Here is an 18,945-nt window from a genome sequence, read left to right as displayed (position 1 = left end):
TTTCTTCTGCTCTGCCATCGGATTGCCCAGTCTAAGATCAACTCCAGCATAGGGGCAAATATATACAAAAGCAGTTGTCGCTCATTAGTAACCAGCAATGTAGCAAATCAATCATCCATGTATCTACAGGCAGGACCGGGTCCCCCCGACAGCAGCACGCATCACAAATCCAAGTCCAGCCGCTGTTCCATCACATGGAGTCAGTAGTCGAGTGTTCACAAGGACACAGTTAGGACTCCTCGTGCTCGGCAGGGTTCACGTCTGCCTCATCTTCTCCCTCATTTCGTCTGTCCCTTCGGGCAGTGCGCAGCCTCCGAACATAATCCTCGGCCTGCTGCGGGTTTGTAAAAAAGTGTTGTTTGCCCTGATGGGTCACCCTGAGCCGCGCCGGGTACAGAAGCGCGTAGTCCACTTGCATGTCCCTCAGCTTCTTCTTCACGTCCAAGAATTTCCTCCGCTGGTCCTGCACCATGGGCGTAAAGTCCGGGTACAGGGAGAACTGTACACCGTCACAAGTTAGGTTCCGATTCGTGCGGGCAGCGCGAAGTGCCGTATCGCGGTCACGGTAGTTAAGCAACCGGGCGATGATGGGTCGCGGCTGCGCCCCTGGCTTGAAGATCGGACCCAGGGAGCGATGTGCCCGCTCGACAATAAATTGGCTGGAGAAGGCCTCCTTTCCCACTGCCGTGATGAGGATTCGCTCCACATAGTCCTCCATGCGCCCAGTGTTGGTGGATTCCGGAACCCCCGTGACGCGAATGTTGTTGCGCCTGCTCCTCGCCTCCAACTCCTCGTTCTTCGCCGCTATCACTCTCAGGATATTGTCCATTCTAGTTAGGCGTGTATCGTGGGCAGCGGCCGTGTCCTCTGAGGTAGAGATGCGCCTCTCCGCCTCCACCAAGCGCTCCTCGTGGACCTCTAGTTTCTGCGCAACCCCATCCATTCTGGATGATAAGCGGTCAACCTTGTCCACTATCGTGGCGAAGCCCTGCCGCATCTCCTCCATCATCAGCCTCAGCTACGGGGCTAAGGGGGTAGAGGGGGGCTCAGTGCCTGACGGTCCCGGGGCTCCACCGGTTCCCGCCGTGCTGCGCGATGGTTTTCTGGCTGCCGCAGGTTCGAAAGAGAGCTTGGGCTGTTTATTGTCATTTTTGCCCATCGCGCCTCGACTGTGAGCACCCACTGGGTCCTGCGACTGGTGTTAGTGTCTGTGCCCACTTCTCCTAACCAAGTTAGCGTGTCCCGATGGCCCCCCGCGCGGCAATCGCGTCCGAGGCGGTATCTCCTCCTCGAGGCCCGAAGTATCCCAGGTGATCTCTCACCCCCAGAGCCCCCGCTCCGGTGCTTCAGCTGCGGGTGATGTGGTGAGGTGCTGCGTCAAGCTCCGCGGTCCGGGGCCCAGGGAATGTTAGCGGGGGGTGGTGGCAGGCCGCTGGGCGTGAGGGAAGGTCAGCACGCCAAATGCGGGACACAGGGGCCGCAGGCCGGTCAATACCTGTGCCCTTCGGAGGTCCACAGTCGCTCCGCAGGTCCCCACTCCGAGGTTGCAGCAGGATTCAGGGGCAGCTGCGGGGTTGCGAGGCGCGAGGCCGGGGAGATGTCCGACCCCCTCGGCAGATCCAGGCGGGCGCCGCGATGTTCTCCCGGTCCCTCAGCGGTCCACCGGGGCAGCGAGCAGCACCCCAGAGCACCGCAGTGGCTCCGTAAGGGGAGAGACTCACCTCCGCCGCCACACGGAGGCCTCCAGCAGAGCTCACCTCCAGCAATCCAAGCCCCTCGGCTCCGAGGCCTAATCGCCTCGTGGAGAGCCGCGGCCTCGCGTGGTCCGGTGTCCGGGTACCTCGGCAGTCCACCGCAGCAGTGTTCTCCGGTCAAGGCGCACAGCCGCGTAACTCAGGCATCTGATATCGGATTACTCTTAAAGTCGGACCGGAGCTGCAGCTCAGGTAGGTTCACCAGTGCTGCGATTCCTGGGCGTCCACCCACAGGTTAGCAGGATATATTAAGGATATTACTGGCCAGGCAGCCAGAGCCTCACTGAAGTGCGGCCATTAGCTAGTGCGCCCTCTAGCGCCCCCTTTGTAACACATTTCTCTGCTGATTTTGTTTCACTTATTTTGGTTGTGGCTAAAACAAATCTATTTAATGGTCAAAGGGTTTGGGGGGGTTGCAAGGGAGCTGTTAATCTTATTGAATATTAGCAATTACCTATTGCAGGTCTTCATATGATAGTTGCTCTTCCTCTTACTATTCTGATTCCTTTCAGCACAGAACAAGATCAATCGGAGGACCTATGTGATTGATATGGTTGCTGAGGTTATTAGGGATACAGAACCAAAATTAAATTAATTAAAATAATTCATGAGACGAGGCTCAGATGAGGATATTTTATCCCATGGGCTTCGCAGCACTGAGGCTGATTGAGCGAGGTGGAGAAACAAGATTTTGTATACCCCTCGCGAAGTAATTTCCTTATAACTATAACCTTTATTAATTGCGTGATGTGGAAAACATTAATCAACAGAGTATAGAATGCAAACACAAATACACGTGGGAATACTAATCTACTTGCATGGAAAACTGTAACTGACTAATTTAGTAATGTTTTCATATTGTTTACTAATGCAAAGCTTTCATTTAATCAAAGCGGCATAAATGTGCTTTCTGTTTATGTATTTTGTGGCAAAAAAATTTAGATAGGTGAGCATATTACACATATGTGTTGCTTATTTTGATAGGTAACAACTAATAGGGAAACCTTAGTATGGGGTGGAGGTAAACAGAAGGGCTAAATTTCAATAATTAACATTAATTTGTGTTTGTTTCTATGATAGTTCCCATTCTGGACTGTGAGGCCTAGTGAAAATATGGCTGCTTTATCAACTGTGAATAGAAAACGAACTGAGCATGTGCAGCCCGAGTCCGAGTTTGAATGTTAGCTGCCTCTGCATGAACGAAACCAGTTCCAGGACAACATGCCCTGGAAGTCCTGATGACTGCCAAAAAAAATGGACGTTTGAGCTACTGAACGTGGGAAAAGTTCATGGAGTTGCTAGTTGAGGATGTGACTAGGCCAAAGACTTTCTTAAACAAAGGACTCTTTAAAATTCAGCTGACACAACGGAAATTGAACATTAGAATGATGAGGTGATGCTCATCCACCCCAAATTGTCCAATCAGAACTCGAGTTTATGCTGATAGTTAAAAAGTCTAAAAAGTCAAAAAAGATTTTATTTGTGTTGGTACTCGACAGAGGACCACAAATATTACATTTTACACATTCAAGTAGAATTTCATTATTTATCAATATAAAGGTAAAAAAGATTTTAAAAATGTATAAAGATTATAGCATACAAATTAATTCGGAGGCTGCTTGCACAATAATATAAGTTCTCTCACCATTGTAATTCTGCAGGAACGGTAGATAGGGTCAAGGTATCTTGCACGAGCTATGGTTACATTAAGATTTGGACATACAAATAATAAATGCTCAACATTCTGAACACCCCCTTCGCACAATGTACATTTTGGCGATCCTCCAGGGAGCCATCTTGATGTATATGCTGATACAGGTAGGATGCCCAGTCGAAGCATAGTAATCGTCCTCCTTGCACCATGCGTCAAGGTAAACCCGATATAAGGCTGGATTTGTTTATATTCCAGTAAGTCTGCAAAGGGTTTATAGGTAGATAGTTTGTTACAATGTTCGAAGTCTAGTTCATAGCTCAATTTTGGAGTAAAACATTTTAAGAAAAGTTTCATTTGCGCTGCTGACCAGGTGAGCAGTATGTCTGGACTAAATTTTGCCATTTGGAATGCAACAATCATATTCTCTAGAAAAGTTTGCTTTTTAGCTTCCAACCCAAAAGTCTCTTTTTTCAGTAATGATCTTAGTGTATTCTCTTTTGCATGAAGTAGATTGTAGGCCCACCTAATTACGTTAGCCACAGCTGTAGCATAAGAGCTTGTGATAGATAGTTCTAATCTCAGTGCTTGAACAGGTACAGAGTCTGAGACCTTCATGATCCTTCTTTGCGATCCATGAAGACCCATTGCTTTATGAGGATATACTCCGTCGCATAGGATAATACAGGCGGTATTTTTACTCTGTATATTTTTAACATTGAGGAAAAATGCCTGTTCCCAGTGGCACTGTAGAGTCTTGAAAGGGCCGCGGCATGTAATTCGGATTTCCTTTGTAGATTTTTTATCTGTGTTATATTTGTTAAATTCTTCGAAAGGATCCTGCCAAGGTAGGGATATTCGTTAACCTCTTCTATCTTTTCTCCTCCAAGCCTCCAGCTGTATTTAGCACTTTGTTTCCTCCCCGAAAAGGCTACAACTTTTGTTTTCTTTATATTTGGAATTAAGAAATTTTCTTTGGAATGTTTGTGCAAGATATCCAATGATCTTTGTAATCCGAAGGGAGTGAGGTCTAACAACACTATGTCATCAGCATAGAGCAATGCATGTATGCTTTGTTTGGCGATTTTTGGAGGCAAACTAGAGCCCAGTTGCAGCTGATATGGCAAGTCACTTAGATATAGGGAGAATAAAATCGGGGCTAAAAGGCACCCTTGTTTTAGTCCATTATCTGTTTTAATTATTTTTGTTAGGCCTTTTTCTCCCCCCATTTGGACTTGACACCAAGTATTAGTATGAAGATTTACTATGGTTTGCAGCAGTTGTTCATGAATTCCAAGCCTCCTTAGTTTTCTCCATAGTGTTGGTCGATCTACACGGTCGAACGCCGTAGAATAGCCAATGAATGCTGCATATACTACCTGGGTTTTCCGAGTTACATATTTATCTAGAGTGGCCTGAATGATCGCAATGTTGTCTGTAACAGAATGTTTAGGTCTAAAACCTGCTTGGAACATGGGTATTAGACCCAGCGGATCCAGAACGCCTCAGCCAGACTCATCCTCGACATCCCACGAAACAGCCACATCTCCGGACACCTGAGAGACCTGCATTGGCTCCCCGTCAACAAAAGAATCACCTTCCGTCTCCTCACCCACGCACACAAAGCCCTACACGATCAAGGCCCGAGCTACCTCAACAAACGAATCAACTTCTACGCTCCCAAACGTCACCTCCGCTCAGCCAGCCGCGCTCTCGCCACCGTCCCACGCATCCGTAGAGCGACAACAGGAGGAAGATCCTTCTCCTACCTGGCCGCCAAGAACTGGAACTCCCTCCTGGCCGACCTGCGCCTGACCCAAGACCACCTCTCCTTCAGGAAGAAGCTCAAGACCTGGCTGTTTGAGCAGTAACGGCACCCCCCCCCCCAAGCGCCTTGAGACCCAACGGGTAAGTAGTGCGCTCTACAAATGTCACTGATTGATTGATTGATTGAACGAAAAAGCCCAGTCTTTCAAGCGATCTAGTACTTCTGCTGCAAATATTTTTCCTACGGCGTCCATGAGTGCTATTTGTCGGTAGTTCCCTGCTAGGATCCTACTCCCCTTTTTATGTATGGGGATGATGATGCTCCCCTGCCATGATTTAGGTACTTGTCCGATGTTAAAAATATGGTTAAAGAGGGGGCATAGCAACTGACTCCACTCCTCTGGGTCTGCTTGCAAAACCTTGATCGGTATCTGATCAGGGCCAGAGGCACCTGTGTTTCTTGCTTTTCGAATGTTCATTTCAACTGATATTACTGTGGTTTTAGTTATTGGTCGATTATCTTTTTCTTTAATGTAGTCCTCGCTATTTTCATCTGGTTTTGTTAGATTTGCTTTATAAAGATCAGACAAATAAGTTTCCCAATCATTCGGTGGGACCGGTATGGTTTGCAATTTCTTTTTTGATCCTGTTATTTTAGCGATTAAAAACCAATATGTGCGCTGGTTATATTTTTTTGCTGCTATTTGAATGTCGACCCAATTGCGATCTTGCATTGCTTTTTTGTTGCTTTGGTTCTCTCGTCTCAATTGATTTTTTAGTTTATTTATTTCCTTCTTCGTAGATGATGAGGAGTTCACATATTGGGCACGTATAAGTTTATTGAGCTTTTTCTTTATTACAGAGTTCTGAGTAATATTTTTGTTTTTGTCTTTCCTCTTGTTATTTCCTGCTGTTCCCTGTTGTAACACATTTAAAATAAAATTTTTGATATCCTTAATGATGAGTTTGAAGTTTTCTATTGGATTATCCGAATATATTTTTGCTAGGAATTGAGAGTGTTCAATCAATGCGGAGATTTTGTCCAGAGTCGAAGAGTTCCAGAATATGCGTCTCTGTTCACTTTTTATCATTATAGTACTTTTATGGTAAATGATGTGACAGGCTGGTGTAGATTTAGGTATCCAGTCTGTAGTTAGATACATTAGTGCATGATCACTCTCTTGAGTAAACTGGGTATGCAAATACGTAACTGTTTCCAGCAGATCCATACTACTAATGATGTAGTCTATAATGGAGAGGGTTCCATTGCCCCGTCTAGTGTAATTTGCCGGGATGTCTCCTTCCATATTGCCATTCAGTATTACCCCATTTAAATTCAGCAGTGCTGATAGTAACAATTTACCTCTTTTGTCAGTTAGTATACCTTTGGGAAAGTGTGGAGTTGTGATTTCCAGTGATTCTTCTATATATAATTTTGCCCACTTGCTGATTTCAGAATTAGAGATTTTGCCATTGAAATCTCCCACAATTAAGTAAGACAAATAGAGTTGATATTCTGTTATCTTCATAATATTTTCCATAATATCTGAAAATATGGTATCTAGTTTTTTGCCTGGAGGGGCATATACGTTGAAGAGCAGGATTGCCTTTTGGGGAGCTGTACTATGTATTTATATGGAGATTTTGATGCACTGTAAATTATCTAGTTTTGTATCTACTATTTCCTGGGCCCACGAGTATTCTTCCCTCAGTAGAATGGCCAAACCACCTTTTGCGTGACCACGATTGGTGGGTATTGCTGGGATATCATAGACATAATAGCCTTTATGGGAGAAGGGTTCAGTCTCCCAGGTTTCTTGTAGGATCAGGATATCAGGCTGGTTACTCGTGGCTTCAGACATTTTGTTCTTATTTCTGCCAGCGATATTCCAGGATGTGATTTTTAATCCAGTGCTAAACAGGTTGTCGTAGAGTGGTCGTGACTTTGTTGCTGTTCAAAGTCTCCGAGACCCAAGACCAGGACTTTATGCTATTGTTATTTTCGATTTCTTTTGAATCATGGTACCATACTGCCCTTTCTCGATTATCCACCTGAATTTTTAGGGTATCTTTCCCTGAAAAGTTTGCTCCTGTGTACTTAATTCCAAGATCTTCTGTTACGTCAAAGTTTCTATGGAGTTTTTGACGTGTGTGTTGGAAATTAATCGTATTTGATCGTTGTACCATATTGGGATTTTATTTACCTTTGGTTCCACTCTTTCAATTACGTCATATCCATGTTTATGTAGTATCTCCTTTTCGTTGAATATGATCCCTGGAAGAACTGATGACCAGAATGTTACCGTCACTAATTTGATATTATCTTTTTTGGGAAAGATCACTAAATCAAGTTTGTTGCTGGTCAGTGATTGTAAAGACCTTATGTGATGTAGAAGGTTAATAATCCTTCCTCTATTAAGTGGGGCTGTGTCAGTAGGAAAAAGTTCCTCAAATTGTAGAATTTTAGAGTGTGACTCTTCACCCTCTTGTCTGTACCTATTGATATCTTCACTTGGACTTATGTTTCTTTGTCCTGTTTGTACAGAGGGTCTGAATGGAGCATACTCTTCTGCTCTTGGATCCAATTGTTGCTTCTTTTCTTCGAAATTTCTGTTACTGGTTTCCAACTTTTCAATAATTTGAGGCTTTATGTTATCATCGGGTTGTTCCTCTTGAGATTTGTAGATAGTTGTAGGTTTTTGGAATTTTAATTTACGGGTTTTCTTTTTTTGGATCCTTCTTACTGGTTTTTTCCTCCTTCTTTTTCCTCCTTCTTGATCATTTTCCGTTTTTTTGTTAACTATCATTTCTCCTTTTTCGTTGCTTGGTATATTATTAGTGCGAGTTTCCTGGGCATCTTGTGCAGGATCATTTTTGTGTATATCTGTTATACTTGTTTTTGAAAAAATTGGGTATTGTTTTACTTTTTGTTGAGGGTTTTTCTTTAAATAATTTTTTTAGAGAATATATTACTGATTCGTTTTGGTTATCCACCTTTTGGTTATGTTATGTTTGGATTTCTGATGTCTGAGTACCAAAATCACGTTTTATTTTCTCCAGATCGTTGTTATATTTGTTTGAATTGATCTGTTGCGCATGCTTGGTTTTAGATATCAAATTACTTTTCTCTGCTTCAGAGGGATCTTTTTTCCTTTTTTCTTCAACTAGATGTTTTAATATACCAATTTGAACATCCAAGGTTTGGTCAGAATTTTCTAAGATATTTCCTAAAAATGAAAGAACCGATTCCAATATTTCTTGGAGCGAAAAAAGGGCCTTTGACACTGGTGTAGCTGCGTTAATGATATTATTATTTTTGAAATTGAAAGGGTCCAATGAAGAATCGAGTGTAAGAACTTGATGAGACGTTTTTTTCAGAAGACTGTTGGTTGACCTAAGTTCTGGCTTTTGTTCCATTAAATTTGATTTGTTAATACATAATTCCTCAAGTAGAGATGAGCTCACACGGCTTTTTATAGGAGTTGAGGTTTTTAGGTGAGTCGCCTCGTGATCCAAGGATTGTAGGTCTTTTGGAGTGCAAAATAGTTTATTATTTGGGTCAGGATCCAGATTGCACGATTTTTGTTGTGGTTGAAGTTTCATTGAGGTACTTTCTACTGCCCCAGTGGTTGCTAGTGAATTAAGACTGATTTCTTTTTCCGGTGTATGTGTTTCTAGTTCCTCTTTAGTTGTAAGGGCAGAAAAATATGTACTAATTGCCGGGGTGTGAGTTATACGACCATGTTTTATTGCTTTATCTGAGGATTTCCGTACTGCATTCTCGGTACCCATTCTTTTCATAAATATTGTGCGGGATCGCAGTTTTTTTAATCCCATTTCTTATCCAATTGTCGGCCTGATGTAATTTCTAGGTAGCTAGTTTCGCCAAGAATTAGATTTTATTGTTGCTATTGGAAGGTTCCTCACGTTCCTCTACCACCCTTCACTTTACTTGCGATATCTATATTAAGCCAGTTTCAGTGTTCAATTATTTACTGGTGAAGACCTTACTCTCATAGATCCACAATGTATTTGAGGTTTGTGCGCAAAAAGTTAAGTGGGGTGGCCCGTCCCGTCCTCGTACGTCCCCGGACGGCCACAGACGGCCCGCCCTTTGCCCGGGCTTCGCCCGGCGTTCCGCTCGCGTCCCGCGACGCGGGAGAAGTGATGTAGTTATATACTTGTAGGTGGTGGGCGTGTCCGTGGGCGTGAGCGCCGGGGGAAGAGGAACCAGCTGGGCTACCTGAAGGATGCTGGTCCTCGCAGTCCCCCGGCTCGCTGAAAGTTTTTGTCCCGAGCCTCAACCCGTGGGTCTCAAGCTGGGAGCCTATCACCAGCCCTGCCGAATGCAGGGCTCGCTCACACCAGCGAGTCCTCGTTGAGGGGAGGCTTCAGGAGACGAGCGAGATGTAATGCAGGACGAACTTTCACTCCGTTGAAGAGAAAAACAAACAGCACAGTTCCTCTAGTTAAGGTGAGTGGCGCCCACGAAGCGGGTGTCACGAAAGATATTCCCAGTAGGTGGTGGGCGTGTCCATGGGCGTGAGCGCCGGGGGAAGAGGGACCAGCTTGGCTACCTGAAGGATGCTGGTCCTCGCAGTCCCCCGGCTCGCTGAAAGTTTTTGTCCCGAGCCTCAACCCGTGGGTCTCAAGCTGGGAGCCTATCACCAGCCCTGCCGAATGCAGGGCTCGCTCACACCAGCGAGTCCTCGTCGAGGGGAGGCTTCAGGAGACGAGCGAGATGTAATGCAGGACGGACTTTCACTCCGTTGAAGAGAAAAACAAACAGCACAGTTCCTCTAGTTAAGGTGAGTGGCGCCCGCGAAGCGGGTGTCACGAAAGATATTCCCAGTAGGTGGTGGGCGTGTCCGTGGGCGTGAGCGCCAGGGGAAGAGGAACCAGCTGGGCTTCCTGAAGGATGCTGGTCCTCGCAGTCCCCCGGCTCGCTGAAAGTTTTTGTCCCGAGCCTCAACCCGTGGGTCTCAAGCTGGGAGCCTATCACCAGCCCTGCCGAATGCAGGGCTCGCTCACACCAGCGAGTCCTCGTCGAGGGGAGGCTTCAGGAGACGAGCGAGATGTAATGCAGGACGGACTTTCACTCCGTTGAAGAGAAAAACAAACAGCACAGTTCCTCTAGTTAAGGTGAGTGGTTATTATGCTGATAGTTACTTTTGTAGATAGATAAAGTTAGTGAAAACGGTATAAAAAGTGCAGATTTTCTTTAAGAATAACTCTCTCTTCCGATTTCCTCCTGAGATGCTGTTGGTATGCTGATTTTCCTGAGATGTAAGACTTTGAATAATTTTCTATTTACTTTGAATGAAAAAATGAGCTTTAGATGAGGTTATTAGCTAGGGAAGTTAGGAGACAATGAATTTTGGGAACTATCTGTCTTTTGCTAATACTTGTGTTCTGAAATCTAAAATAATAAAGTCTAATTTTGAATCTCTGAAATAAAAGAATATGTTTGAGATAAAACTTTTACTCTTTTAAAGTTATCTTTTGAATAAAGAAATAAATAAAGCGAATAAACAGTTAGACCTGCTAAACTTTGCTTTTAATAAAAATTAGATAAATGGAGAATTAAGCTGGTCTTGTATTTTCCTACGCCTAATTTTTTACTAACAGATTTGTCTACCATAATGGTGGTGTGTCTAAGTGTTAATAAAAACCATGGTAAAACTCTTTAAAACTGCAGGTGTAAATAGTATAAATAGTTAGTTTTAATTTAGACACTCTGCTATGATACAGCAGCTCTCCTTTGAATCTCACTGATCCATGAAGTAAGATGGAAGTGTTTTGTGAGTAGCTCACAGTGTTATGGGCCCCACTGATGAGTAATTGCATGATTTGGTGTTTCAGGGAAAGGTGATATGATTTTAGAAATTATTTCTGAAGTAGCGCTGCATCAAGGCCAAGGAGAGAAGGGCCCTGCCCTGAGCCACACAGCACTGTAAAGTGGCAGCAAGGGAAGGGGCCCCATACCTGGACCTTGCAGCCTGACGCTGTGCTTCAAGGACCAGGTGACTAAGTTTTGCTAAACCCTGCCCTGGCCTGACTGTCTTGTCTGCCTGCCCCCCCCCCCCCCCCCCTCCCAACCCACCTCACCTCACCTGATCATATCCAGCTGGTTCTTGGAATAAAGGGGCCTTTTGTTGCCTGGCAGTGCAAAACAGAAAAGGCAGGCAGGGCTTCAAAGCAGGTTTTTAAGAGAGGTGCTGCTCTGCTCCTGATGTTGTGAGCCATCACAATTGTTGGCTTTACTACAGCCTTCTTCTCCACCTACTGTTTTCATTTCCCCACCCATGCATCCCATGGAATGCAACCACACCCTTGGACAAGGAAGGTCAAGACACCTACCTTGAAAAATACATTTGTGATGTGATCAGATTGGGGAGGGGGCACTGGAGGAGCAAGTGGGCTGTCTGATAGTGTGGCATTTCACATAGAAGCAGGATGCAATGTTTCAACCTGAGTGCAGGGCAGTGGGCAGCTGCTTATATTGTCCACGAATATTGTCGGCTCTGCCCAGTCTTTATCTTCACTCACTGATTCAGCCGGTCACATACACTGCTCCTCTTCTTCTTTCTGTTTTCTCAAGTCTCTTGCTCTTTGTTGCCATCCTGCCCCAATTATGTTCATCTGTCTCTTCTCTGCTGTACTGTTACTCTATCATCCCTCCCCCTCCTCTTATCTTAGTTCTTTCCTTTATCATACCCCCTTTACATGCACTCTACCTGTATTCTCTGTGTTTCTTTGCCCCCTTTCCTTTATCCTAAGTGAACTGGGTTGCCACATGAACGGTTTTCTACCGGCACCACCAGTATTTTCATGTCCTGGCCGGAAGGAATAAAAAGCAAAATTTCCCTAACCCAGTATATTTAACCCTTACCTGTACACACTTCAAGCAGCAGGTATAACTAGAAAGTACTTTTGAATGTGTTTTGGAGATGCATTATCAATACCTGACTAATAGTTGAAGTAAAGAATGGCAGGAAAGTAGTGCTACAAATAAATAGATCATTTTATTTTAAAATCCTATTTAGTATAACATCTGGGCCTTTGCAGACTCTTAAAAAACAATAAAAGATCAGTATTTTCTTTCTTGGAAAGCTAGCAACCCTAAGATGAGCAATGCTCATTGTGATGCAATGTGTTTCTGTCTTTCATTGTGAGCTCTGCAAGATACCCTGCTTTTCATTCATGCAGGAGCAGGGCTCACTTCACACCAAAGGGCTCTTTAAATGCTCATCTATTCGCAGTTTTCGTGCAGATGCAGCGATTCGATTACTAAAGCCCTTCGGCTGGCTGGGAGGCCAAGGGGAGGGGCCCCCTCCCTTAGGCTTTACAGCACTACACCACCCTCATAACAGAGTCTCTTAAAAGGCACTGCTGTGAGGCCCCTCTTGTATGTTAACAGGCATAGGGCCCTGGGCAGCTGCCCACACTGCCCATGCCTAGTGCCGGCCCTGACACAACACATCACAGACATCCAATCTGTACCACAGAATTCTAAAACATGTCTTGCCACAAATTTCAACAGCACACCACATAATTAAACTCCACTACATACCACTCCACAACACAAAATACCAGTCCACATATTTACACTCCATAACACACTCAAGGAGGCGGCTGCCAGAAATGCCATAAGGCCACCCTGCAGCGGGGCGCAGGAGTCCTCAAACATACCCAGGGTATAGTTTAGGTTAGTGTGAACATATATGAAGTGTGTGTGTGCGAAGGATAGACACTCTCTACAATCCTTGGTGTGAAGTATGTTAAGCTGCTTGGAAAGACAGAACCACAACTCCCAGATGCACAGGTGTGTTAAGTGTACACCCAGGACTCGGCACATCTGCACCACAGAGGGAAAGAGAAGTGGAGGTGCACACTCAATCTGACGCTCAATTTATCATCTATAAGGCAATACTTTCCCATGTACAGTTCACACGTGTATCCACAGGGACCAGCCCCAGGAGTGAGACCGGATCTAGCTCCTGGGAGACAGCGCCTCCTGCGCACAACTCCCTGGCCTTGCGCTGCCCCAGGCCCAGCAATCCTATCATGCTGGAACTGGCAGGCTGCCTCTTTCCTCCCTCCCTCCCTCACTCACTCCCTGCCTGCCTGCCCTCCTCCGCCTTCTGCGTCTCCTCCTCGTCTCCTGACACCAGTCCATGCAACATTAAGCACACTTTTATATTGGGTGGTGAACCATGAGGGTGGCGTCTACCTTGAGAAATGGAAATAGGACGATTTGCAGAGATTTTGAGGTGAAGGAGCTTGACTTACACTTGAAAAACACATGCATTGAAACATTTGTGACGTATACACAAGAGTAGTAGTAAGTAAGCCTCACTGTACATAGTTATTTGCAATAGTTGCAAATAGAATTTACCGAACATGGATACATGCAAATCCTTAATATAAAAAGACACACCAAACAAAATGTGGGTTCATCCTGCACATGTAATTTCAACGGGCTATGAACGAGTGAGCATTGCAAAGGGAATGTCGGCCAAGTGCCATGTTCATGCTATCATGTAAGTATGCACAATGTAGTAATTATCATGTTATTCACAAACGTTAAAAAAACACTTGCTACACTTCTCACTGTGGAAGGTACACCTTTCGGTTCATTTTTTCCTGATATATGGAGGTGAGTGTACCATTCACTGTAAAGACATGTATGTACAGATACAAATCTGAACAACTGCTAAAAAGGAAAGTACAACTTTTCCAGATCCCCTGCATGGTCATTATTCACATTGGGTGCTCTACACACCATGAACACTATGTAGACTGACACATCCTTTACAACATGTGCACCTTATGCTTGAGTTGCACTTTCATAAATGTGACCACCCAAAATGTTGAGAACTATTAACATACAGATGTAAGTATAATGTATGAATTGCATAATTTATAGGCCCAAGAGAATAGATTTGACTCCATGTCTTACTGCAGAGCTACTTGACTCATACCATACTCATTACCTTTAAGGTTGTATGTCAGAAAGATGGGAACATCCTGCTAAAGCTCAGTATGGTTGCCAGAATGCCAACTACCACAGTATAATGACAGTAAGTTATATAGATAAGTATAGATTTACTTCCCTTAATTAAGGTACAAACAAAAGGACAAGCGCCAAGAAGTAGCCGGCGCTTGTCAGCTCAAAGGTTAGGACTTGAGGAGGCTACCAGACACACCATGAGGCCACCATGCGCAGGGGGGTGCACGAGTCCACAGACATACCCAGGGTATAGTTTCTGTTAAAGTGAACGAACATACATAAAGTTAGTGTGTGTAAACCTTAGTCACCCTCTACAAGTCCTTGGTATGAGGTGTGTTAAGCTGCCTGGAAAGACAGAACCACAACTTCCAGAATGCAACTGTGTGTTAAGTGCACGCCCAGGACTGGACACATCTGCACCACATTGGGAACTCCGATTGGCTCTCAACGTTTAATGTATAAGGCGATGCTTTCACATGTAGAGATCAGACGTGTGTCCTGAGGGACCAGCCACAGGCGTGAAACCAGAACTATATCCTGGGAGGTTCCTCTTGAGCAAAAACCCCTGAGCTTGCGCTGCCCCAGTGAGAACTATTCGATTCAGCTGAAGAACCAGGCCGCCAATTTCTTTCCTCCTGCCTGCCCTACTCCTGTCACCAGTCCTCCCTTGCTACACACCCGCCGTCCGTGTGAGGTTATTTCCGTGTTTGTTCCTTCAGCGTCTGTAGCTCCTGTACTCTCGTATATTTACACAGCCTCGTGTATCTCGTTACTCCTCCCATGGCCCTAACCTTATGCACGTTTTAGGTCTCGTCTGTCAATGCGCTTGCGCATTGAGCTTGCAAGAATATAGGGGCTTAACCAGAGCTTAACCAAACGGGCGATTTGATGCTGTGCCCGTGAAAAGCAAGCTCAATACGCAAGCGCATTGACCTTAAAAGCGTGTGCACATCAAAGCCAGCCATCTGTTCCCCAGCGTGGTGCCTCCAGCAGCTCTTCAAAGGTATCCGCTCCGCCCCCTACTGCACCAAAGGCTTTCATTTTGCGGCCGCGTTTTTTACTTTCATTTCGCGGCCGCGTTTATTTTTTCTGCCCCTGTTGTGCCGCCCGACTTGTCTAGCATAAGTAAGTCATACCGTGACCTTACTTTTTCACCCCCGATTATAAGTGTATAAAGCCTTTCCACTCTGCTTGTCGTTGTCAGCTCAAGGCATTGACGTTGTGTGACTCATGGAATGTATGGGCTGTGCATTTAATGTGAGCTTCACTTCACTCCGGTCCGCCTGCACCTCCCTCTCTCCCTCCCCTCTCTCTCCCCACCCACAGCCTTACTCGCATTTCTCCTCCCCCTCCCACCCCTGCTGTTGCTGCCCACGGCCTCCAAAGGAGGCCATGTCTCGCGTTTCTCCTGTCTCGTTGTACCTCTGGCACTACCATTTTTCCCCCTAGTTTTGGTGATCACAAAGGGAGTGGTAAGAACACAATTCAACTAAATTTTAAGAGTCATACGTTGTGACTTACGTATAACATAGTTTGCCACTCTGCTTGTCATTGTCAGCTCGAGGCATTGACGTCGCGTGACTCCTGGCATGTATGAGCTGTGCATTTAATGTGAGCTTCACTTCACCCTGGTCCGCCGGCACCTCCCTCTCTCCCTCCCCTCTCTCTCCCCGCCCACAGCCTTACTCGCATTTCTCCTCCCTCTCCCACCCCTGCTGTTGCTGCCCACGTCCTCCAAAGGGAGTGGTAAGAACACAATTCAACTAAATTTTAAGAGTCATGCGTTGTGACTTATGTATAACATAGTTTGCCACTCTGCTTGTTGTTGTTAGCTCGAGACATTGACGTTGCGTGACTCATGGAATGTATGGGCTGTGCATTTAATGCGAGCTTCACTTCACCCCGGTCTGCCTCCACCGTAGGTCCTTATGGCGTGTGATATGACCTGTAAGGCTGTCTGTAACACCGAGGAGGTGTTGTTTCTCCCTCTCCCCATCTCCCCCTTTGCCTGCTCTCTCTCCTCTCTCTCTCCCTCTCACCCGCCCCTCTCTCTCCCCGCCCACATCCTTACTCGCATTTCTCCTCCGCCTCACACCCCTGCTGTTGCTGTCCACGGCCTCCCCATCCGCAGATAACTTTCTCTCGTGCTCTTTTAAACTTGTTTCGTTTTCGCCTTACTCGCATTTCTCCTCCCCCTCCCACCCCTGCTGTTGCTGCCCACGGCCTCCCCATCCGCAGATAACTTTCTCTCATGCTCTTTTAAACTAGTTTCGTTTTCGCTACAGCTTCCCCAGCATTTGGACACTTCTTTTCATGATGAGTCCAAGCAGCTTTTCTTCCTTCCGATATCGAGTGTACTTTTAAAGCGAACCGTGGTGGGTGTACATAATTGTAAAGAAACATAGGAGCCATTTGGCCGAACATTCACAAACGCGCACTTCAAGATTTCATGCTGCTGAGGTCGATTACATGCTACAGTGACCAGGGATCCCACTTTTTCACGATCTAGGCAACTTTTTTACTCAGTGTTTGGCCTATTTCAGGGACATCTTAACTCCAGTACTCTGTTTGACAGAGGGGCAATTACATAATGTTGGAAGTGTTGCTTCCTTAAAGTGGAGTAATCCGTCCGTGATTTTTTTTTATTATGCATCAATGTACTAAACCAAACGTGCCTTCCTGGTATTTCATGGTGCTGGAGTCGATAACATGGTTCTCACTCTCTCCTCCTCTATCCCTCTCCCTGCTCTCCTCTCTCTCTCTCTCTCTCTCCCTCCAATCCCTCTCCTCTCCCTCCTTCCCTCTTGTCCTCCCTCTCTCTCCCCTCACTCTCTCACTCTCCGTCTACCTCTCTCCCTTTCCCTCACTTCCCTCTCCCTCTCTCCTCTCTCACCCTCTCCCTCTCTTTACCTTCCCCCTGCTCTCCTTTTTCTCCCTCTCCCCATCTCCCCCTCTGCCTGCTCTCCTCTCTCTCTCCCTCCCCTCCCTCTCTCCCCTCTGTCCTTCGCTCTCATCTTCCCCCTCTCTTCTTACCCTCCCTCTACCCTCTCTCCCTTTCCCTCACTTCCCTCTCCCTCTCTCCCTTTCCCTCTATTCCCTCTCCTCACTCCCCGTCTCTCTCTCCTCTCTCCCCCTCTCTCTCCTCTCTCCCCCTCTCTCTCCTCTCTCTCCTCTCTCCCTCCCCTCCCTGCTCTCCTTTTTCTCCCTCTCCCCATCTCCCACTCAGCACCACAACAGCATCACTCATCATCACAACAGCATCACTCAGCACCACCACAACACCACTCAGCACCACCACAGCACCACTCAGCGCCACCACAGAACCACCACAGAACCACACTGCACCACCACAGCACCACTCTGCACCACCACAGCACCACTCAGCACCACCACAGCATCACTCAGCAATACCACAGCATCACTCAGCACCACCACAGCATCACTCAGCGCCACCACATTATCACTCAGCGCCACCACATTATCACTCAGCTCCACCCCAGCATCACTCAGCCCCACCACAGCATCACTCAGCCCCACCACAGCATCACTCAGCGCAACCACAGCATCACTCAGCGCAACCACAGCATCACTCAGCACCACAACAGCATCACTGGTTCAAATATGTTCTTTCAATGTTTCAAGCTGTTTTCAAGCTTTCAAGCTTTATTACAAATCACAAAAAAATGTTAATATTTCACTTCTGTTCTTGGATTTTCGTCACAATAAAAAACACTGAACATAATCTTCACAAAAGTTATTTACAAAAGTTTAAGCTATTGACATTACAAATTAAATAAATTATTTAAGTATTAATTATTTTAAAAAATTAAAAGCCATTGTTATTTGTAATATCAATACATCTAAGTCACGTAAATACAAAACATGTTGCATTACAAATGCTATAGGTGTCACATTTGCGAAAGTTATAACTATTGGCATTGTAAATGACAAAGCTATTAATTTAGCTATTTTAAAAAACAACACATAAATAAAAAAAATGTAATTTCGAAGACCAATAGCTCAAACTTTCCTAATGCGAGACCTATTGCATTTCCAATGCTTGTTTCCATTCCATCTCCCACACTACAGACTGTCTGCAGCCCAGTCCTTTGTACCCTGTTTCTTCTCCAGGTTCTAGACTGACGACTTTGGTCCTGGAGACCAGAGATCTAGCCTCGGGGTCGCGACCACATCCTATGATTCTGGGCAAATCACTTAATCTCCCCGGGGCCTGAATGTGTAATGTAAATACAGTGCTCATGTAAAGCGCTCCAATACCTTCGGGTCGAGTACGCGCTATATAAATATGCAACAACAACAAAAACTCCTACTCCCAGGGCTACTACTATTGTCTGTGTTAATAACTATGGACACTCTGATTTCGGTTAAAAAAATATAAAATCATTGATTGTGTTTGGTGAAACTCGAAATGTTCACAATTGCAATAAACACAGTGGACCAGACGCTGCAGTGGGTTCCGTGATCCAGTTCAAATATCTGTGGCAATAGCGCTATGCAAATATCACCACTCCGCTAACAAGAGATTCTTACATACTTATTTTATTGGTGATGTAATATAATCAGTAGCGTACTTAGTTTTAAGGTTTTTTCCAGTGATACATTCAGAGGTGACCCGGACAAGCATACAGCAAAAAAAAAAACGCATTAGAAAGTTATTCAGCCGGCTTTGCGTGCCTGGTGTTCACACCCCTTTTAGCCCAATGGGCGTTGGTTCATCAATCAATTAGCCACCAATTACC

The sequence above is a fragment of the Lissotriton vulgaris genome, chromosome 9 (genome assembly GCF_964263255.1).
Source record: "Lissotriton vulgaris chromosome 9, aLisVul1.2, whole genome shotgun sequence".
Taxonomy (NCBI): Eukaryota; Metazoa; Chordata; class Amphibia; order Caudata; family Salamandridae; genus Lissotriton; species Lissotriton vulgaris.
Note: the sequence above shows the minus strand (reverse complement) of the source record.